This window comes from Lepisosteus platostomus, chromosome 6 (genome assembly GCF_059453375.1).
Source record: "Lepisosteus platostomus isolate fLepPlt1 chromosome 6, fLepPlt1.hap1, whole genome shotgun sequence".
Classification (NCBI taxonomy): domain Eukaryota; kingdom Metazoa; phylum Chordata; class Actinopteri; order Semionotiformes; family Lepisosteidae; genus Lepisosteus; species Lepisosteus platostomus.
This window is the reverse complement of record NC_142616.1, coordinates 44,430,499-44,454,709: the sequence shown is the minus strand read 5'-3', so window position 1 is coordinate 44,454,709 and position 24,211 is coordinate 44,430,499. Positions and strand designations below refer to the sequence as shown.

The window sequence follows — 24,211 nt, the reverse complement described above, 5'->3', positions numbered from 1 at the left end:
TGCAGGCACAGACAACGGCCGTCTCATTACGTCGCAGGAGGAACGTTGGAAAAGTAAGAAAACAGGGTGTGCTTCTTCAGGAAGGTTGCTGGCCTCAGGGGAGCGCTCTACAGGGTCCACACCGCAGTGGTCACCAACAGGCTGGGCTGCCTCTCCGGTATCTGACACACTGTCACTGCAGCGGGGAGCTGGGATCTGACCTGCACCCTGGCCTTAGAGTAACCAGTCTGATCACCTTTACACTGTAAACTCCCCAACAGCAGGAAAACAGCAAGAGGGCTGAGGTACCTCTGAGGTGCGTTTAAAATTCAATTTTCCAACGAATGACAAGATTTGGTCTCATCTTAACAGTCACAAAAATCAAAGTTATCTTTTTAAAAGCACAAAAATGACTCTCAACCTGCTTGACCCTCAGCTAACGCTTACCCTACTGAGTTCTGTGTGTTTTTGTTATTGAACAATGGGATTTAACCATTTGTTCTAGTAATCTAGTTATTCTGGTTAATCAGTTACAGTTATGATTAATCCATAATGGTTAACAGGCTTCCATGCGTATGAATAATTAGTCTTGATAAGTAAGTACCTTAAAAGTAACAAGAAAGTGATTTGCACACTAATGACAATAGTGCAATCTTCCACAATAGTTCTAGTTATGTTGGACAAATGAGTTTGCGAATCCCAAACAAACTGCTGCCTGATATTCTCTTTTGGATGTGGGCATCACCCTTTACATACGAGTCGGACCCGGGCAATGTGCTGGACAGGATTGCCAGTGGATAAGCGAGAGCCAGAGGATAAACTACGCTGCTATTGTGAAGTTAAGAGGATGTCCTGATGTATCTGCGACACTGACACCCCTGGCGATGTGGAAATGTGTGCCTTGCACTCATCCTCTCTCAGAGGAGAAGAGTCATTCAGCCTCCTTTCTGCTGCCCTTGCTTCCGTTTTGCAGTGGCATCGGCCTTGGCTTTGACTGCATCCTTGTGCAAAAGCCCACGGGGGAAAAACTAGGCCACAGACCCGTCTTGCAATGCAGTTCCGAAAAACAACTGAACAACAGAACAGAGCATCTGCAGACTCCGCAAAGCGCCGTATTTTTCTTGTGAGTGCACGGCACAAAGCAGAAAGCGTGCGGGCTAAGTGTCGTCGGTGTCGGCTGTATTCAGTGAGAGTCTGGTTGTATAACCGCAGTGCGACTGCCTCCATACTCTTGCGTGCCCCCTGCCAGAGGGCCCTCTCCCTCTCCGAGGCCAGTACTGACCAGCCCCGGCCTCACTCCTCACACTTTCACATTGACTATGCGTTACAGATCAGCCAGTCAGCGGCTTCATCTTTGTGAGAAGTCAGAATTGTGGCCATACCAGTTTCTCCCAGCACCACTCCGGAGTCTCCCGCTGCCGCCTCAGCGCTCAGGAGACAGACTCCCATCCTCCCATCTCTTGCAGCTCACTGAGGTAACAACATTCTCCTGTGCCCATGGGAGCGAGAGGCGTAGGCCTGAACGTGCTTCCCACCCCTCCCGGGCGGGGAGTCTTTACTGGTGTAATAGCAAAAGATACTTGTGCACAGTCAGGAACTAATTTTGAGAAAATACTCCCATAAAGGCACCCAACACTGAAAACATGGCAATGAGATTTGACAAAACACCTTACCACCCTGTAGTCTGACCTCAGCAGATCTCAGGAGCTCGTAAAGGCCGGGCCTGATCAGTTCTGGGATGGGAGTCCTCGAAGGAAAACCAGAGTGCTGCTGTAAGTGTTTTTGAATGTAATGCTATTCCTTTTTGACCAGGATTTCAAAACCAATGCGCCAGTTTGGTGACTTGTTCAGTGAAGTACTACCATCCTTTAGATAAGACATTAAACTGAGGCCCTGCGTACTTGGTCATTGAACATCCCACTGAGTTGTTTATAGGCTGTTAACCCCAGTGTCCTGGCCAGATTCCACCCAGGGCTTTAAAAGTCTGACCCCCCCATATTTCCTCCCTAATTCAGCTGGTGAAGTAAAGTCTCACTCCTCCCCTGATCTGCTGGTACAGAAAGGCTGCTATGTGTCAGCCAGATGTGTCACATAGCACCCACAGAAACTCAATGGATCTTTTGGAATGAAAGTGCTATATAAATGTAAGCGTGCGAGTGCGAGTGGGCAGCAGTTTTGTTAGTGCGAGTGGGCAGCAGTGGTCTCAGTGAGCGTGTGCACGTGAGTTCATAGAACTGGTGTGTGAGTGTGCAGCACCGGTGTATGTGAGTGCATGTATGCTACTGTGCAGCAGTGGTGTGTCTGAGCATGTGAGTGCGAGTGGGCAGTAGTAGTGTGAGTGCGAGTGGGCAGCAGTGGTGTCAGTGAGCGTGTGAGTGCGAGTGTTCAGCAGTGGTGTCTGCGAGTATGTGAGTGCGAGTGGGCAGTAGTGGTGTGAGTGCGAGTGGGCAGTAGTAGTGTGAGTGCGAGTGGGCAGCAGTGGTGTCAGTGAGCGTGTGAGTGCGAGTGGGCAGCAGTGGTGTCAGTGAGCGTGTGAGTGCGAGTGTGCAGCAGTGGTGTGAGCGAGTATGTGAGTGCGAGTGGGCAGTAGTGGTGTGAGTGCGAGTGTGCAGCAGTGGTGTGAGTGTGAGTGTGCAGCAGTGGTGTGAGTGCCAGAGTGCAGCAGTGGTGTCAGTGAGTGTGTGAGTGCGAGTGTGCAGCAGTGGTGTGAGTGTGCAGCAGTGGTGTCAGTGAGTGTGTGAGTGCGAGTGGGCAGCAGTGGTGTGAGTGCGAGAGTGCAGCAGTGGTGTGAGTGCGAGTGGGCAGCAGTGGTGTGAGTGAGTGTGTGTGTGAGTGTGCAGCAGTGGTGTGAGTGTGTGAGTGCGAGTGGGCAGCAGTGTTGTGATCGTTCAACAATGGTGTATATGAGTGCACTGTGGCACAAGCACATGTGCACTGCTGTGATGTGTGAGCCACAAAGGGTTCGCAATGTGTTTATGGAGTATGACTAACCACTGAATTAGCTTCTCTTTGTGGGCTGGTAATTCCCATCACTCAGCAATGTTGATGAAACTAAACCTCTGAATTATAGTATATTTAGAGTGGAGAAATAAAATCACAGAAAATTATGCTTCAAGATGAACTCTCATTTATATGCAGCAGTCTTTAACAGTACTAAAGATTGTTGTGATGTCTAAAACATATCCCAAGAATGAACTAATAGGGATCTTCCATTATCCATGCCTAGGCTTTCTCTGGAGGTTTAATGAGACTGCTGAGTCACCTGCCAAATCAGGTTGCTTTTATGAAAAGCTCAATTCACGGTTATAAGAGAGATCTGTCCTGTTTACATGGGGGTACTGTGGAATTCTGCTAGCTGCCCTGGACCTTTAGCCATTGGGCACATTACGGCTACTGTGTTGTAGGTATCTGCAGTGACAGTCTAATCACAGTCGTCAAACATTATTTAGTACATTTATGACCATTTTGTTTGGAACCCAGCTGATAATGTATAACTCATTAGATCAGAACTGGTCAGCCCAACAGCCCAGCCAGTTCTGAAACTATAACAGAATTGACATTATATTCTACACAGATTTTAACTAAACTGAACGTTCATTATTTCAATGGTGGTTAATGGTGAAGCAGTGGCTTGAAGTGACTTTATAAAAATGTGGAGGCCGAGGGAAATTGATTTCTCCTGAGGATTACGGCGTTCACTCTTTTTTAGAAAAGTCCTCAGTTCGATATTGAATTAAATTTCTGCTGCGCTGCCGAACAGCCTTGCCAGGAAAAAGCCTTTTTTTTAAGAGCGCTATTGAATTTATTCATTCTTTTAAATTTGCTCCTGCTGTGCTTTTAAAACATCAAGCCCTTCAGTCTTTTTCATCTCCAGTCTTCAGCTCACAGACCAGGACAGCAAAGGAGCAGTCAAGCTGTGAGCACGACAGGCACAACGTGTGCACACATGGGCACACGCAGCACACACCGGTACACGTGGGCACACGCGGGCATGCTGAGGAGAGACTGACAATTCTAGAAAGAGTGGGCGCCCATTTATTCATTATTCAACAGCACAGAAAAAGACATTTCAGTTTCACCCAGATTTCATTTGTAAGCATGAATATTTAAATATACAGAGCACCACCAAATTAAAACGAGCAACCCTGAAATACAGATGCTGCACAAATCTAAGCACAAAACAGAGGATGCCAAAACACAGGCCCTGACACAAATGCTTCTGCAAGATTTTCACACTGAGGGTGAAGATAAGTTTGAAGGCGCTCGTTTCAATTTAGTAGAGCAGGGTGCTGCCGTGCACTAGGTTATTTTTAATTATTAAACACGCTGTGGCTATATACCGATATAGACTAGAGAAAGATTAATCAATGCATCTGTATCAGTGATGATGTGAAGAGCAGATTCACAGTGATGCTGGTCTGCGCTGGCCCAAGTGAATGAGCCCAACAGCAGGCAGATCTATAAATACCTCTGTCTCCACTCTGAGCTGTATGGGCCTTGGGTGGGCAGTGTCCAGATCCCAAAAACACAGGGAAAAAAACAATTTGAAAATCCTTAATCCTGCATTCTCAGTGGGGTGATCAATCTGGTTACATAATGGGGGCTAATCCCCTCTTAGCACTGCAGTGTATCATCAGGACAGAGAGATGCATCCTATTAAGACGGCTGCCTGCACCCACTGTTGATTAATACTGCTAAAAACAAAAAGACATCACAGCTGAACTAGGAGTTCACACTAGATCACAACTGGGCTGGAGGTCAGGGTCATTCAGAGTTCACAGCACTAGGGGACTCTTCATTTCAGCTTACAGCATTACCACCTCCCAGCCTGACCTCACCAGATCTCAGCAGTTCAGCAAGCTGACCCTGGTGCTTTGGTAGGAAACTTGCTGCTGTCAGTAGTGTTTGCTGGACCAGTAGGAGTCACTCTTCCCTGTCGATCAGAATTTCCAAACTAATGCCTCTGTTGATCAGGGATGAGTGTTAAATCAAAGTCCTGACTGCGCGGTAATGAGACATCCCATGACATCGTTCTACTTTGGGTTTGTACAATATGTCCTCCCTAAACTTCTCCCTTAATTCAATAGATGAAGCGTTGTCTCGTGTCTCTGCCTGATCTGCTGCACTGGCATACGTTTGGGTGAAAGGAGCTGTAGAAATGAGAGGACGTTTTAATATGATCGTTATGTGGCCACACTGTAAAGGAAGAGTCATGGGCAGTGCTGTGCAGCCCTGAGAGTGCCCATCCGCAGGAGACTGTAAACTCAAGCTGGGCGCTCTGTTGGAGCACTACTGTGCCCCACTGATCACGGGCCGTGCCAGCATCCAGTCCGAATGGGTCACCGCAAAGTAGGTCACAGTGTTACTGGGCGTGTCCATGACGGGGTGACGTGGGCAAAGGAGAGCAAAACTTCATGGATGGAGCCCTGGGAGAGCTGCCAGAGTGGGCCTTCTTCAGCTCAGGCCCAGAGCCTCTTGTCAGCTGCCTGCGTCAACCAAAGCTAGCTTTTTTTCTTGTGTGTCAAATGCCTTCCTCAAAGTGCAGATCTAGAAAGGGATAAGTATACAAAAACACACCACACTTTGGAGGAAGGAATGAGTGGGAAGCAGAATGCAATTATGGAAAGGGGAGCAAATATTTGTTCCTGGAGCCAGATAGCAATGAAGACCGTCTTGCAGCAGTCTGGGAGAAAGTCATTTTCTAGTCAAAAGCGAATGGCGATTATAAGCTTGAAATCCCTACTTGAAAATACCCTCGCCTATGGATTGCTCTCAGGCACAAGGCTGCTCTGTGAAGGAGGAAGCAGTTGTGACCTAACATTTGCGGTATGGTACACAGTGTTGGCATCTAGACGGACTGGTTGGACTGGGTTTGCCTGAGAGGGCGGCTATCTTGTGGCTTCAGGATGCGTCACTTATTCGGTAAGGAAGAGGTGACTATGGTCAGGAGGCATGCAGCTTTCTCTCTGAGTCTGCACACACTGCCATCGCAGTGACCCCTTGCTGTACCTTCCCAAAGCCCCCTGGAAGGTTTGATCCTCAGTTTTAGAGATGGAGATTCTTTTATTCATCCATTTCCTAACCCCTTTATCCAATACAGGGGAATGGGGGAGAGGAGCCTACCCCAGCAAGCAATGGGCACAAGCAGGGTACACCCTAGAGGGGACACCAGTCACGGGGCACACAAAAACGCTAACACAAACGTACTCACACTAGGGCCAATGGGAAGAATTTCTTCGGCCGATGGGAAGAAACCCACAAGATCACTGGCAGAACATACAAACTCCACACAGACAGCACCTCAGACCCAGAATTACTATACCCAGGGCCCCAGTGCTATGAGGCAGCAATGCTAACCACTGCACCACCCTGCTGCCTGAAACTCTTATTTACAAGGATAGTCAAGCTTGCCACCTAACGTGGAGGAAGTCTACATGAGTGGTCATTTAAATAAGAATAGACTTTGTACAAGACCCTTCTGCAGCTTGTTAAATACCAGGAATTCCTGCTAAAAAAGTGCTGAAACTTGATTTGTTCTTATTTACCAAAATCGTGAAAGGGCATGAATAGTTATCAACCTCAAATGCTGTACCTAAGGCACAGGACTGAGGACTGGACCAGAAAATAAAATAAAATTGACTGATAATGAGGATTTGGGAGAAATGAATCCTGGTGAGGGTACTGAGTGAATTGGGCATCAGGTTGAGCAACAGAGGAAGGGACTGTTTCCTATTAGCCAATAAGCATGACTTTGGTGGCACCTTGTTGAAAACTCCTTTAACAGTCTCCTGGAGCTGGAGAAATGTTAGCAAAGCCGAGTGCGTCTGGTCATCTGCACTTGTTCCACAGATTAAATGTGTCAGTGAATAAGGAAGAAGCACAGAAAAAACTTGAAAAGGTCATTTTGCCCAATTCACAGTGTTCTTTGCACAATATATAGGTTTGAGTAGACCTTCAAGTTTTGAATCCGTTTTATTGGTAATACAAACAGAGATGGGATAAAAACAACCGACTGCAATGTGTTCAGCTCTGTTTGCTCGCAATAGGCTTGGGTGTTAGATTAAATAATAACAATGTTGACATTGGAGAAGCAAGTAAATAAGAGCTTTCTGTTCAACTCAGAGGTTCCCAAAGCCCTTCGCTTCTAGGAGTGGCTACAGAATTCAGCCCCCATCTGGAGTCACGCTTGGCTACTCCGCACCACCAGCTCACTGCTATCTTACAGCACACACTACTTCCTACTGGGCAAACGGCACGGCCCAAAAGCTGTACACTGGGATTCCATGAAGAATCCCCAATGTTTTGATGGAGATTAAAACCGTATTCCTACTCCTTCCAACGATCACCATAAAATGACATTTAAACCCTTCAGCCCAACTATACATCAGAGTCTTCCTATCACGCCAGACCTGGGGTCTATCCCAGAAGCACAGGGTGCAAGGCAGGACACTCTGGGAAGGATGCCAGTCCATCACCCATCCAGAAACCAGAGCACCTGGTCAACACGGGGCGAACAAAACAAAAGAGATAATCATTAACTTCGGGAGGGCCCACACTGATCACTCCCCACTGTACATCAACAGCTCCCCTGTGGAGACAGTTAGAAGCACCAAGTTTCTTGGTGTACACATTACAGATGATCTCACTTGGTCCCTCAATACCACCTCCCTAGCCAAGAAAGCACAGCAGCATCTCTATTTCCTGCGGCGACTGAGGAGGGCAGACCTTCCCCGGCCCATTCTTACTACTTTCTACAGAAGCACCATTGAGGGCACCTTGACCAGCTGGAACACTGTTGGTTTGGGAACTGTAACGCTTCAGACTGCAAGACCCTACAACGAATTGTGGAAACGGCTAAAAAGATCATTTGAGCTTCCCTCCCTTCCATTTCTGTCACCTATCACAGACGCTGCTTTCACAGGGGGTCTAGTATAGTAGATGACCCCTCCCACCCCTCCCATAAACTCTTTGCCCTCTGGGAAAAGATATCGCAGTGTACGGGCTAGCTCCACCAGACTCTGTAACAGCTTCTTCCCGCAGGCTGTCAGGCTCCTCAACACCCTGGAATCTACCTGTACCCACTCCAATTCCAGAAATTCCAGAGAGGACAAACAGCAGGACCCAGGTGCTTGAATTGCAGGAGAAAACTAGACAATTTCACAGTTCTGGAGCCCTGGCTCTATCAGGGCTCATGTCCTTCCATTTATTTGAAAACTGCCACTGCTTCCTCTATATCCTGCAATGTCAAGTGCAGAAGGTCAGGCAAAGGGATTAACATTCACACCACTGACTCCTCTCATCTTAACACGGCAGGGCTCTGATGTGGTGGTTGAAGCAAGGACGGGGTCGAGAGAAGTACGCAAATCTGAGAGTAACTGGAGCCCTCCCACAGGGAGTTTACAAAGAGCCCTTTGAACAGAGCAAGGCTTAGACAGCAGTGAGGGAAACCGCTTTCTGCTGAGTTCGGATGATTTCCTTGGCAGCCTCTAAAACATCGGGGGCCTACACCGTCTCAAAACACATCGGAAAGCAAAACCGTTCTGGGATGGAAAAGCTTGTAGTTTCTCAATTTCTGCCGGGGACCTTTCCGAATATTTAGAAAGGCCTGTACCTTATGAGCACACTGTGAAAAATAACACATCTGCCAGCAATTACAGTCAAATATCTTCAGTCATACAAGCACGCGATCTGGAACAGCACATGAATTCTTTTGGACACTGAAGCCCTTCTGCCGGAGCAGGGCGGAGGGTGCGTGCGTGCTCCAGAGGGAAGAGAGGGGACTGAGCTTTCCAAACAGCGGGAGCCGGGCCTGGCTGCAGCTCTGTGCAATTCTCCCAAACAGCAAGCCCTCCGGACAGCTGCACTTGATTCCATGAAAAAGAGCGGATTGGAATATTGTTCTGATCCATTGCAGCAGAAATTCCTCCTCAGGAAATATGTTCCCTAAAAAATCACTGCTCTGCAATTGCCCTGTGATTTCAGAAATGAACAGTACTAACCTAATATGTGAAAACAGAGCAGGCACAAAAAATGATCACAAATAACTGTATGCCTAGTATACATGGTAAATCTGGCATACTGGGACACCTGGTACACCTGGTATACTAGTACACTGGTAAATCTGGTATAGTGGAACACCAGGTATACTAGTACACAGGCACTCCTGATACACTGGTATGCCTGGGACACTGGTACACAGGCACTCCTACTGTAGTATAGTGGTACACTGGTACACCTGACCTGGTATACCTGGTAAATCTGGTACATCTGGTATACTAGTACACAGGCACTCTTTGTATACTGGTACACTGGTACACCTGATACATCTGGTATACTAGTACAAAGGCACACTTGGTATACTGGTACACCTGGTATTCTACTACACAGGCACTCCTGGTATTCTACTACACATGCACTCCTGGTATACTGATACACTGGTATAATGGTTCAGGTAACCTGCAGGGTTAGACACAAGTGCTGAGATACACACCACTGAGACAGTCGGTTTTAGGAACAGTGGAAGGGTCCAGATGCTGCTCTGTGCTTCACAGAACTGTACCAGAATGCCTGATGTCCCCAAGATAGGAGGAGGCAGTCTTGAAGCAATATTTCAAGGATATTTATATCCCTGATGCTGTCCTGCTTCCTTCGGAATAAATTGCAGATGGGACAGTGGCAGCAAAGAGAAATCAGCGTAGCTGTGCGTCGCACTCGACCTGGAAAGAGCAGGCTGGCATGGCCCAGATTTCTTTACGCAGGAGCCAGGCTGGAGTGCTGGGAGTACGGGCCATTTCAGGTCTTTATCAGCTGTAGGCTCGCCTCCACACACCAACTCCAAGTAGGATATTTCACCCTACTTAAGAGTGTAACTATGCATAGAAAGAGGTGAGACTGAAATAAGATAAAGCATTCTTGTTACATCAACACAACTTTGACCTACCCAGTAACTGGTGGGATCGATGACTGGACAAGTTCACACTACAAGGCAATGTAACAAGTCCGTTGGCAAACTAGCAACTGAGGGCGGTCAACTCAACAATCATAACTTTTATTTATAAAGATAGATACTTTATTGATCCCGTGAGGGAAATTGCAGAATAAATAAATAAAATTTATTTATTTTTTAAATAAAGCGCTTTTCAAAAACCCAAGAACGCTTTATATCGGGAATAAAGAAAAAGTACAATAAAAAGTAAACGAAGGAAAAAATGAGAGCATACAGGTTTTTACAGCTATACTGTAGGCAATCAGACATAGACCTTGGTGAAAAGGTAGGTTTTAGGTTTGTATTTGAAGAGAGTTAAAGATATTGTCTCTCGCAGGGTCAAAGAAAGGTGTACTGTATTGTCCCAGTGCTGACGAAGCACTGGAACACTGACAGAAAAGGCACAGTCACCAAAAGTCTGTGATTTAGCAAGCAGAGTACCAGCCTGAACTGACTGGAGGCATGGAAACATGGAGGAATTCAGAGATGAATGACAGAGCCAGAGCGTTTAGAGCCTTGAAAACTGTCACAAGCCATTACCATAACAAGTCCTTCAGGGGAGTCCACAATGGAGGAGGCAGACTAGGGGTAACATCACCCAGGGCAGTCCTGTCACCAGCAGCTATCCCAGCAGCAGCCCTGGCTCAGTTAGCATCAGGCATGTCCACTGGTCTGGCCGCAGGGTCCAGGAGACCCTTCTCTCTCAAACGTCAAATTCCCAGCAGGAAATCCCTTGGACACTACAAAAAGCTGCTTTGGCCACAGTCTGGTGGCTGGAGCCCCCTGAGCTTCCACTCCCTGATCCCCTCGTACAAACAGCTGTGATTCCCAGCCTCTTCCAGAGGAGCATCCACTGCCCCCAGAACACACAGCCACACAAATTGGGAGGTTTCAATACCATGAGGGAGCATATTCAGTTTTTCTAACAATAAACAGGAGGCATGAAGGCATGAAGACCACTTTTAAAAAATGGCTAGATTTGATCCTCAAGATTAAATATGAAGGTTTGACCGTCTGACTGTAAAAAGGCAGTTGCTATCAAGCCCTCAAGCTTTGGTCTTTGGTGGTGACAGCACACCCCCTCACTGCATCGCCACTGTTGTTGCATCACTTTACTTCACAATCCAAGGGCCACAGTTTGCATTGAGGACTACGTCAGATTTCGGCTGTAGCTAAGGACTACAGAATGTGCAGGTTCGGAAGCATCCTTCTGCTACTCGGCCAACAAAGCACGCGAGGAGCAGCAGAGCAGCAGCACAAGAGCACATTCCTCTAAACACAGGCTTGACTTGAGCTTCTGGAGCAACCAGTACATGGGAATGAGAGGAAAGCCATGCATATGTTTGTAACCTTTTGGACCATCACACTGACTGAAAAGATATCTTGTATTATTAAGCTGTTCCAGTTAAACATCTTCCTCCTGTGGTGGCACAGCAACAGGGCTACAGTTTCACAGCTCCTGAGTCCTGGGATAACTTTTGGGCCTGGGTGGACCCCACTTTTTCAAAGACCTTGTGTGTGTGTGGACTCCGCGATGGTCTGGTGTCCCATTCCTGCCTTAAACCCTGTGCTTCCAAATTGGTTCCAGGCTGCCATAACCCCAGCTGGCAATAATAGGTGGCTTTTCCATAATCAATGGACCGGGTTTGCTGCCATGAAAGGATGGGAAACACGTTAACCAGAGAGCCTGATTACTGCAGGGTGTGCCAGTTTATAAAGCAAGGACTTTGCATAACATCTAAGATTTTCAAAATGCCATGGATTCTTTGCTCTAATATCCACAGTTTCCAGCTGACCTCATTCTGGCAGCAGCCTGCTCTGCCCAGGGGACAGCGGTGAAGACCCCCGATCGGTCCCCATCTGCCACACAGTCCTCACCACCCCTGTGATCGGAGGGGTTTTCATCCACAGCTCAAGCGCAGGCCAGACTCAACAGCCAGGTTCCCAGAAACAGGTAAAGGGAGGACGCCCCATTTTAATACAGCCATCTGTGACTGCGTCCCAATGTCTTGGGGTCAGAGGTTAACAGCTGTACATTTCCCAGGGGAAGCCGAACCAGAGTAACTTCCCCATGAGAGCAGAACTCCAGAGCTCCAGAAGCTATCAGCAGATCCCACTCCAGTCGCCCTGTCTCCACACCCACGGAACAGCTCAGGAGCACACTGCCTGGGAAGCTGGCTCTGTCCGGAAAGCTACATCGCTTTTCCACTCATTCGCAACATGAGTAGAACCACTGCTGCTCCTACAGCTGAGAATAATGCAGACTAATTTCAAGACATTCACACATTTCGAAGACCAAAACCTGATGTGTTACTGGCAAGGAGACAACACGGTTCTCGTACCATTAAATGGATCTGCCTTTTTAAATTGAACACCCCCCATGCCGAAAACATCAGGTTCAGGTTTTCAGATGCTGCTGTGTTTGTCTGACCTTGGATTTGTGCTGGGTGTTGTGCTGTAAACTCATTATCTCTAGATCAAGACTGAACATTTTAATACCAAAAGGACAAGCACGTCATGAACAGACCCCCTCCACTTTAGGATTGATTTGATGTAACCTGCCACTCTGCAATGGCTCTCATCTTACAACTGAAGATGAACCCATTAAAAACAGCAAAACTGTTTCTCTTCCCACCACTGCAGTGAGTGATACACGCTAGGTAAGGCACAGATTAAAGAGAATCACTGCTCTGCAGTCCTGCTAGCATTTCAAACTGCTTCTTCATCCACAGAATTCTGAGCTGGATTTAAGGTGCAGGACCTGACATTAACACTGCATTTTGTGAGAAGGAGAGTGCATGAGATACTGTACATCTGCCACCGAAGAGAAAACAATTGGACAGTTTAGTATTTCGATTCCATCCGCGTTCCATGGTTTTATTAAGAAACAGAAGGCTTGATTATGCTAATTACAGCTACAAAGGGTGAAATGAAAAAAAAAACAGTCACAAAGGACGATGAAACTGTCAGCAATTCAACCCACAGAATCAAAAGAAAATCTGTACAGAAAATTACTAGAGCTTTAAGCACACAGTCTCTTAGAAATAAGAAAAAATAAATGTATATCTTGAGCATGTACTCTCCTTCAGTTCCCACTCCTCCTACTTCCTCTGCCTGCCAGGCTAATTTAGCAGCCTCCTTCCACCAGATTATTAATCCCACACCGACCTTCTGTCTGCCTCCAGGATGCTTCGTACAAAAGCAGATTGTCAGAGATCCCTGCACATTTCTCAGAGATCCACCCCCCAACCCATCTCGGCCATTGCACAGCACTTTGATCCAGCTCAGGTTTGAAAATCAGCACAAGACCTGTGTGCTCAGAATAACAGGACCAAAAAAACAAGAGCTCGTGATGCTACCGCACGGCTAAAGAAACTAAAAAGGGAACGCGCCAGACACGCGGGGGGGGGGGGGAGGTGTCCTGAACAGAGAAGACTCTAAAGCTATTGAAAAAGCCATGCAGTGAAATTCTTCCGAGTCAACAGTGAAAGGCAAACCAGAGGACATAAGTGGAAATGCTAGGAAACTGCACTGAAAACAGAGAACGTCTTTACACAAAGCGCTGCAGGAGTGTGGAACGTGCTGCCCAGCCATGCTCTTGAAGTTCAAGCCTTGGCTTTTTTCCAGATAGGGCAGGATGAGGCGAGATTGTCAGGTTGATCAGCTACCAGCCACAAAATGAGCTGGGTTTGCTGAAGAGACTTGTTCGCAGCTCTCCTTCTGTCCTTGTGGCTAGACTGGGATAAACACTTGCCTTGCCACGGGCCCCCTGGAGAAGAAGGGCCTGACATCAACAAGTCTGCGTGAGCAAGATGGGTATGGATTGCAATGTTAATCATAACATATAAGAATTGTAATAAACCGCAAAACAAGCAGGCAAGGCTAGATCTTCCAGTGCCTGGTTCTGACTTACACCCAGGAGCCCCCAGCTGGTCAAACCTGTAATGGCTCAGACTGCTGAGCAAAGGCAGCCTGATTTTGCAGTGCACTCAGGAGTTGAACACCCTGCCCAACCTGGCAGCATGTCCAGAAATCAGAGACACTCTGCCAACAGCCCCCGCTCCACCCCCCCTCCCCGTCAGATACCAAGGGCCTTGTCTGTGGCCTGAGCCGTGATTCGCTCGGTCCCACCCACATTCCAGCATGGTGCAAATGTAAATGTTTTCCTTGATAAACTGTAGGTCAGGTAGGTGAAGCCAAGTTTGTTTAGCTATGCATTCTGGGTGACAAAGCAAAATGGAACCGAATGAGTTTAGTGGTCAGGAGGAACACGGCGCTCTGTCAGCTGGACATCTGGGAAGCTCCCAGCAATGGCACCTGGAGAGGAAGCTGGGTCAGATCCAGACTGCAGTTCTTCGCACAGGAATTACAGTGGATAAAGCAGTGGTGCTCAGCGTTAGAAAACCAATCCCTTTACATGATTCTACACACCTGGGTCGGACACTTCCAGCCTGGTGTAGTGCTTGGCCTGTGGTTTATAGCGCCGCACTGCTACATTAGTGTGGCTGCCCAGTGAGATAGCGAACTGTACTCTGCTCAGCGGGTCCTCAGCCTGCTGGCTCACTTCTGTGTAAACAGCCCTTAGGAGCTAACAAGTGAGTTTCGTGACACTCCTAGAACATTCTGGAGACGTGACTGTCTGGTGACATCATCCAATCACCTGAACGAGGCAAGTCTGAAACAAATGGTACTGCGGCAAAGCAAGTTCTAAATCTTCTCGGGTTTATGAGCTAATTTTAGCCTTGAAAAAAATTGTTTGATAAGTAGGTGTCGCTTATGTTAATGAACAAACCAGCTGGAATGAAAAGCTGAACACCCACGGTCCAGAGGAGAGAATGATGGGTATCTAGGCGCTGCCAGAACAGGACATTTGAGACTGCAACCTGGCCAGTCTCTTAACATGTGGGAGCAGGTAAGGGGAAATGTTCACCCGGACTCCCGCAAAGACAACGTCCCCCTACTAAACCTCCGCCAACGGCAGCGACCTTTTAAGCTGAGCCCCTTCATGATGGCATGATGGAAAGTCCCTTGGCCTTCTCTAGAAAGAACACAGAAAAAGAGGAGGAGTAGGAAATCACAGCAAAATAACCAAGAACGATGTAGACTTTGGGAAACTACTGTAAAGTAAGCAAAATACTGTACACAGTATTACCCCTGTACAGTTTTTTTATAAATTTACTGACCGTCTGGGCTTTGTAACACTCATTTTGCACTCTGCTCAGGAAAATGTAAAGATTATTGATAGATTTAACCATACAGCTGACATTTCTTCACTCCGGAAAGTAAATGCTAATTGAACGCTTGCCAATCAAGGGCAAGAGGAAGGCGTGGGAGCACTAGAGGGCAGTGGGCACCCTGAGAGGACAGCCGCCGCAGGTTTCCTCTGGGAATCTCACAGTGTTCAACTGAGCAGACAAAGCACAGAGACTACAATATACCATCAGGCACAAAATGGAGCAGGCACAAACACTGCACCATCTGATCTCTTGGGCTTGTGCACCACACAGGGCCTGATGCAGAATGCTACCTTTCGAGAAACAGATGGACGAGATCCTAGGATGAATTGGCTACTAACAACCAAATAGGCAAGAAGGGGCAAAGACCCTTCTAGACCTTTGACCTTTAGTATTTCCTAGTGCTGATAATGCATCTATAACATGAGTGCTAAAATACTGAACCCGAAAACCAATTCTATTACTTTGAATAAAGGCATGCAAGGCAAATGAATGGTGATATTTACCATTCCGCCTCTGGAAAGACATGCTGGTCTGTGTGGCTCCACACAGTTACTCCTGTGAAGTCCTCTTGCCTTACTCATTAGTCGACCATCATTCTTGGGTCGTTGAGGTATGAACACTGACATAAGCTGTAGTGGGAGAGACCTGCAAACCCTTATATCTTCCCCTGGGGCTCTCTTTGAATTCCTGGTTGCTCTTGGGGAGATCTTGGCAGAGTAGCGTCACCGTGGTCTTGAATATTTTCAGAATATTTGCAGACTGTCTGTCCGAGAGTGGATGGATGGAGCTTCAAATGATTAGAAAATGTTTAATAATCCTCTCCAGACTGAGGAGCAGGAACACTTATTTTTTTCCCCAAACTTCATCCTTGTTTACTTACTGGCCAATTATTTAACCACTTGATTCTAATTAGGCCCTTAATTGTGCTAAGTGAACTTGGTGTTCATTTATTATTTCAGATACACAACTTCTTAATTATTCATTGTTTTCTACTTCACCACAGAACTGTGGTCTCTATATGCACAGGACCGCATACAGCAGGTTAAGACAGTGACAAGCCACCAAAACAACAGCTTTCTGCTCCTTCATTTCCTTAGTATTCAATGGATGAATACATCACCACCTTTAAAAGTGGAAAGAAGCGTATGAACTGGATCCATCAATCTGCAGAAATATACTGTTAACATCCATCACATTAATCCAGAATTTTACTTGAGGAAGGAAGACAAAAACACATCAGCAGACTGCAGGGAGCAATGATTTACCTGCAGTAACATTAGGGTTAATCTCCTCATCCCATCCCAAATCGACAGAGGAATCCGTTGGGGCAAACATACAGGGAAAGGGGCAAGACAAGAAATGCCAGTGGCTTCCATCCTGCACGTGTTCAACCAGGCGTTAAGTACTGATCAACAAATCAAAGATCACACCCACTGCTCACACAGAAGAGCAGATCTGTCACTCCGACGCTTGGCAAAGCTTCCAGCCACAAGAAAATAACACTCCTCGTCAAACTGTTCAGCCCAAGCAGACAGAAATCTGAAAGCGTTTGGTAGAACTAATGAGTAATGAAAATATACTCAGATCGTTGTTATCAACGGTCCAGACTAATGTTGGTTTTTCTTACAGGAAAAGAACAAATCATGCCAGTGAATTGATACCAAATGATCTCTTACTTTAAACAGTAAGAAACACACAGAGCATCCGTCCTGAGCGTATTAGGACAGATAAGGACGGGCGGACAGGTGAGGTTGGAAAAAAGTTGAAGAATAAAAGGTTCTGTCCAAAAATATCTACACATCTACACACGCTTCTTCCAACTCGGGATAAAACTTTCACAATCCACATTTTTCAGATCACATTTTTACAAAAAAAAACAGTTGTGAAACCCATTCAATAAATACTGTACATCAATTAAAGCATCAAAACTGAAAAGCATTCAATTGTATCCAAAAAAGTAGATGGTACCGATGGCACACCACTCTGTTTCATGAAACACACTGCAGACCCTCTAGAAACCTACTGCCGAAAACCAGGCTCCGCCCTCCCACCTCAAGGGCAGTGGTGCTGCAAGACGCTCCAGCCCTTCTCGGACGCTCGATTCCTGCCCGCGTGACTGCCCCACTTCCACACGATTCTTCCGCCAGCTGGGCTCCTTCGTTAGAAGGTCTTGCGAGACAGAATTGTGTCACCCTGTTCCTGCCGGGCACGTCTGAGTTGAGAGCAGGTTCGGCTCACGCGCTCTTGGAGAACTGCACTGCAGCCAGAAAACAACTCTCTAGTGGAAAGAGCCTTTTTAATACAGGCTTCTACATTCAGTTTGGCATAACGCGTTTCATGCCAGTAATCCCCTCCCTCAGTCCTTTAAACAAACCACCTGTACAGATGTACACCTTTCCATACAAGAGAGCGAGCCTTAGAACTAATCCTGCAGCCACTTCTCTGCTCTGAGCTGTGGAGAAGGGAACGCCAGTCACAAATGAATACCCCCCATAGCTACAGCACTGTCACACTCAGGCCTGGCGTTAGGGCTGGGCAATATGACCTCAAATCAATATCACGATAATTTCACACATTTACCTCGATATGATAAATTAAACGATAATTTTTGTGAAACCCTTGAAATGATATGATTACATGATATGCTGAAAGATCATGTTTTAAATATGCGAAACTATTAAAGCTTTGTAAATGTCAGGCACCGCAATTGAAGAAAAATATTTTCTCGAGGCCACAACGTATCTCTTGTCAAGGGTTTGAAAGAGTCTATGGTGAGCTATGGGAACCATGTCCTTCGCTATGTAGTATGTAATGGCGTTACTTATCTCGTTCCATCTGCATGAATCTTTTGCATATTGAGTGGCATTAGTAAATGCTTGAGTTAGAGACAGCTGTTTGGGGGAACCACTTCGGCCATGAGTGCGCTTGTCAGTCTCTATTTTTTTTTGGGCCATGCACTCTTCGTATTCCACGACACGGCTGTGCTTCCAGTGATGAAACAAGTTGCTCGTGTTACGTTTTGGGCACAGAAACGGTTTTCCGACAGAGTTTACCTCGTGTTGCCTCATGCCCGGCACGCTTCTTTGCGTTTTGAATAATTAACGATTGTTTGGACGAGGCACAAGCATGTGACGACTGGGTGTTGTAGTTTTTAAGGTGACCGCTCATGAAAGCACACACTGGGGAAAGCTTTTACCGAACATACCAACATAATAAAAATGAGGTCAGTAAGAGATTCTTAACGTCAGTATTGATAAGTTTTCGATATATCGCCCAGCCCTATCTGGCGTCCCCTAGGAAGAGAGGGTCTCTCAAGCACAGCGTTGCAAAGTGTGAAAGAGTGCATGGAAAGGAGTGGAATTTACATTAGAATGGACGGATTCAGTAGTAGAGGGTCGCCGATAACAACATCGTCCATTACCAGTCTCTCAAACTCATCAAGTTTAATAATTGGTCCATCCATCCATTTATCCTATCCCAGCAATCAAGAGGCACAAGGCAGGATGCACCCTGGACAGACACCAGTCCATCACAGACTGAGACAAACAGGCACACACACTCACACCAGCACCAATTTTCCCAGAACCCAGTTAAGCTACCAGTAGGTATTTGGACAGGTGCACCTGGAAGAACCACCACAAACTCAGGTAGAATCCAGAGCCCCAGTGCTGTGCAGCAATGCTAACCACTGCGCCAACGTGCCGCTCATCATATTTATCCTTCAGGATAATTTAGTTCTTTTTCGTACTAGGGGAACAGCCCACAGAGTGTAGCCATATACCATGTCTCAAACAACGATTGCCCTAGACCTTAGAAAAAGTTCTGCCCTCTATTCCCAAATGAAACTGTGACACTATTTTTTTTGACATCCTTGTTCAGTGGATTACAAGTCTCTGTGCTACAGGACAGCCAATGAGAAATAATCTACACCACCAGCCCCATCTTCAAACTGGCTAAACTGGCAAACAGCTGCAGAAAAAAATAATCTGCTATTCTTCTGGGTATCAGGTTGTGGGAGAGTAGAACAAGCTTTCCTGCCATGTTGTTGAAGCCGATACCCTGGCTTCTTTCAAAGAACAGCTGAATGAGTTCCAGGGATCAATTAACTACACACTACAGAAGAGACTGGATGGGCCAAATCTTAACTTACTGTACAAATCAAGTCTACTTCAAGACAGAAAGGAAACTCACCACTTTTCCAAAAACATCGCAGCACTAAAACATTACAGAAGAAGGCTTAAGATGAAGTTACAACACCAAAACCAAACCCCTGGTGGAAAAAAAAACACAGTCCAGGTTTCCAGATTCAAAGAACTGTTGGCTGTTCATACAGGGCACATTATTATAAACCGCAGCTCCTAATGTCTGGCCTGCTCTGGGACAGCTGCACAACATTTCGGACTTCGCTTCATTTCTTCATTTTCTCACCAGCGCGGCAGAGAGGAGATGGGAGAGTTCCTTTTGGCAGGAATGGAAATGTATCAAAACAACTGGGTGAGCCAGCAGTTCAGACAGGCTGGTCCCTGCCAAGACAGCATGGGGGAGGAGGGGGTTCTGTAATTGACCACAGAGGGAGGGGCGCAGGCTGGCAGAGCGAGGCTGGAGAGGGGGAGAGGAGGGGCGTCTATTAAGACAGACATGCACGTCATATCCGCTAGATCTACATTGGCAGAAGAGCAATGCCGTCAGGCGCAGAAAGAAGATTTGCAATGAGAGAAGGAATCATTTGGTGCCCTGTGATGGACCAGCGTCCCGTCCAGGGATGGACTGTCCTGCCTTGCGCTCGCTGCCTGCCGGGATAGGCTCCAGCTCCCCCGCAACCCTGAACTGGATAAAGCAGTAGATGGATAAGCACGCATAAAAAATATTTCAAAAGCCTCCCTTTTTAGGTTTTCAACTCCCCATCCGATGAAATTGCCCACAATTTCTCCAGAACATTCTTGGTAGCCTTTTCACCATCACCGTACAGCCTGGTCATCAGCCCAGACGATTAACACACTGCCCTTACTTAACAATTTACAACAAGTGCTCGGGAAATGTGAGTGAAGCGCTTTGCTCAAGGACACAGCAGCAGCCCGCCTGGGATTAGAACTCGCAGCCTTCCACTGCCACGTCCGCTGTGCCACACTGCAGTTCTCTAATAACATCCCTCAGGACTCCTCTCTGCTCACCCAGCAATCACCTGCTTCCCCGCGCACTCTGCCCTGCTGCTCCACTGTCACTGTGCACACTATACTGTGCCTGTGGGACGTCAGTCCTGCACAAGTCCACAGCACCTAAACTGCTGGCCTTTATAATGCAGATGGTAGATCATGCCTTCCTAAAGTCATCAGTTCAATAAATCATAACAATATACTTCTTTTTCAACAGACAGCACCACAACTCCATGATTCTGTTAACACATTGTCACCCAAAACGTATTTGTTCCTCCATTCCACCCTTCCTCATTAGGTTTCCAAGTCTTGGAATTAAGCTGTATTTTCCAAGGATTTCCTGCAATGTTCAAGAATCCCACTGTTCTTTAACAACTTGTATTTCACTGTCCAGCCTGACACAATACCCTTTGGTGCTGCGCAGGATCAGGTAGGGGATGAAACAGAATACTTATTCTCTGTCTTTGTAGCACAGCTGCAGGATAACAGCCCTTTGCTCAGCCCTAAATGAAACCAGCATCTGAAACCCACTGATAAGAGGCTTGTGGTAGGGAGACTGAAGATTCGGGTTTTATAAAGGCCAGCCTCTCTAAATGCTAAGTGGGCCAGAGATAAACCTGAGCTGACAGGTGGAATCAGTCAGGTGGGAACAGCTTGCTGCCGTCAAGGGCACTGGTACCACAGAGCATTCCCCTTTAAGGCAATACTTTACACTGCCTCATTAATCTATTGCAAAAAAAAGGCTATAAATAAAATATGATACCGGCTTCTTGTGTCCTTGTCCGATAGGCACCGAACAACACCTACATTTTCCTTTTCCAAGTGACACCTTGGCCAGTCCGTGATCACAGCGTTCGCTCTGTTCAGCACTGGAGGTGAAGAGCCCTCCCAGGAGTCTCAGGGCTGAAGGCGTCCCAGCAGCTCAAGGGCTTCTGCTGTCATGCCACTGTTTCACACACTCAGCACAGAGTAGCAGCCAGGCCATCTCACAAAGCCAGCAGAAGGGCTACACAGGGGCACCCCGGTGAGCTTTAGCACTGTAGCTCATCGTCCAGCTACTGCCTGAAGGTTGCCAGCAGTCAACTTGAACAACAAAGCAGACAGCTTGTTCTGTCCGGCAGACTGTGTGTTTAGAACAAGGGCCTTCTACATTTGGGTCACTGTTTAGCTTGAAGAAGTCATCTGGGTCGGTTCTGTCCACACCTATAATAAACAAAACTAAAGAGACTGAGTTCCTTTAACCCTTCTGTGTGTGAGGTCACAGAGGCAAGGATGGTGGAATGTAGCAAAGTCTTCTTTCTTGTATTTTAGTAACCTGTCCTTACTGTGGTAAAGGTTTGTACCTCAAAGTCATTGTCATAACATTCTGTTCCACATTGTTAGAGAGTTGACAACCCTGCACCCAGCTTGAAAAGTACCACACTGTTAGCAAGCATTGTTCTTAATAAGGCCTGACTCAGACTCGAGCGCAAAGCTGGAGCAGATGTACCACAGGTGCAGAAATATGTAGGGCAAAAAAAACACCTCGAGTTCGGGGATATTTATTTTAATATGCTGGGGCTCTGTATGACTTACAGTGTGGATTTCCTAACTGTTCAGTAGAATGAGTGAAGACAGTCCCACCCGGGCTCAAGGTCAGAGGGATTTTCTGCACGACGCGGAGTAGGCACAAATCATTCTCACTGCCCCTCACAGATCCAGGACATCGCCCTCTACCGCCATTTGACGGCACTGCAGAAGAAACCACAGGGCGGATTTCAAACTGCGCTTGATCTCAAAGCGCAAAACCGCGACCTGAACACTGAACGTTATCTCGGATTTTAATGGAACAGTCATAATGAATGTGCATGGTAAGCTGTAGTTTTGTCTTTACAATATTAGAAATACAATGAAATAGGCAAGCTGCATACAACACGTTAATTTTAGTCCCTAACTTTCTATTACTCAAGCCTCTACTAAAAGCATCTAGGGGAGTAATCCCAAGTGAAAGATTTTAATTGCACATTCCTTCTCCCGATCGTTACAAGCTCAGTCGCGGAGGGAGGGGGCTCAGTGAAATATTACCGGGGGATGTTAAGCGCGCACCGTGACACCCACGGAGAGCGCCGCTCTGCCGCACGGTGACCAGCCGGTTCCCTGCTGACTCCGGCGCTCTGCCGGTGTCGACTCGCGACCCGACCCACTTCACTCTGATCAAAAACACCGCCACTGTCTTCATTTGGATTTTAAAATACCGGCCGAGCCATACCGCGGCACCGAAACCCCAAGATAAAGACATCGTACTGCGATATTGATCGCACCATCAAAGGGCTCCTTCCATCCCGATGCGAGAACTCGACAGCACATAATTACGCACTTCAAAGTGTGGAGAGTTCCTCAACAATATTTTTAATCTGCCCCTTAGTGAGAGCCTTATAACACATTTCAATACATGCAATTGCGATCGTCGGTGCTGTTCCGATCTGTTGCGAAGCCTGGAGTCTCACACGATGTTGTAAAACTAAAACCGGTTGTTTTGTTCGTGCTTTCACTGCTTAGAAAACAACACTACAGTAAATAGCAAAATCGCTGAAGAGTTTCTATATATACTTATGCGTTATTGTGTGGCGTGGTGCTTTTAAGTAAACGTGATGATAAACAGCGTTTAGTTCGAAGTTTTTGCCTCCAAGTAGACCTGACAACAGTGCAGGTATGGTACACCGGCAATCCCGAGCTGTAATCAAATGATTTAGCTACATCAGAATAAATAACAACAAGTAAACTGGTTCCGTAAACTTACCAACTAGTACACGCAAGTCTTCATCCGAAGATCCAAGACCGTACTTTTGCAAAGAGCGTAGAGAGAGAGGGGAAGAGTTCAGTTCCCAGGCATGCGAAATCCGCGGTGTTGAGTTTTATTGTGACGGAATTTGTGGGTCTGCCACCAAGTTTCAGAACAGCCTCGCGGCGGTCCGAGCGAAGACTCTCACAGCACCAGACTTCCCATCGCCCTGCACTTCCCTGTGGAGCTGACGGGCAAACACGAGCGCCTTCGCTCGTCTCCCGGCAGGACCCAGCCCCCACCGGTCTGCGCACCGCCGCTGGCTGGAGAGACAGCCGGCCTGCTCTCCCTCACACCGGGGCTCGGGCAGGGGGAGGGGGACCGCAGGGGGGTGCGGACTGCCGACCTCAGCGTCCTGAAGAAGCCAGCTGTTACACTGTAAATTGTTCCCACTACAAAATAATGCTCGCATTGAACATCCTCTGTTCATCTTAGTACATTCAGATTCATACAGTACCTGCCTTTGTGCGCATTGATCTGTACTTAATTCACAAAACCCGGGAGGTCACGTTTACTTTGACAAAAGTATTTTCAGTCTCATCCCATTCTTCGCTGAAATGCTTAAATTAGCCATTTTTTTCCCACTCGAGCTCATACTGTCGATTCCGGGTAATTACACACAGAAAAGCATATAACTAAGCATTTAAGAATGGTCTGTTCCCACGAGTAACGTTTTGAAGATAATAAACGGCTTATCCCAGTTATCCTAAAATCGAGTTTCTCTTTGAGAAAGCTATTTTATTTAAAATAAGAATCGGGAAACACGTAAGTTTTGGTATCCAGTATTTTAGGGTAAGATTGCGGTTCAATAAATGTTCTTTTGTTTTTTATAGTATATTAAAGCATTAGAGGAAAACTATTAGTAATAGTAGTATTAAAAATCATCTTTATCCAGATAATTTAGAATAAGTACTCTTTTATAGTAATGACATGGCCAAGAAGCTCACACTATTGTGGCTCAGAAAACAAAGCACAAGAAGAAATAAAGGAACAATCAATAAAATGAATCCATAATCAATACAGTGGCTCTGTGGCT

The 24,211-nt window shown here is 46.7% G+C and overlaps 1 protein-coding gene across 5 annotated transcripts in view; it reads right to left on the bottom strand.

Moving 5' to 3' along the window:
- Positions 1-23,490, bottom strand: part of LOC148661779 (leucine zipper putative tumor suppressor 2 homolog) — an 80,566-nt gene extending 57,076 nt beyond the window's left edge. The window contains exons 1-2 of one of the 5 annotated variants that reach the window (XM_088636033.1): positions 23,134-23,488; positions 21,930-22,085 (exon numbers count right to left, since the gene is read on the bottom strand). The gene's annotated coding sequence lies outside the window, so the exon portion shown is untranslated. Of the gene's footprint in view, positions 1-1,652; positions 1,727-21,161; positions 21,181-21,929; positions 22,086-23,133 lie in introns of those variants that run through there. The other 4 variants (XM_088636034.1, XM_088636036.1, XM_088636031.1 and 1 more) reach the window with 4 other exon arrangements.
- Between the last annotated feature and the right edge of the window lie 721 nt (positions 23,491-24,211).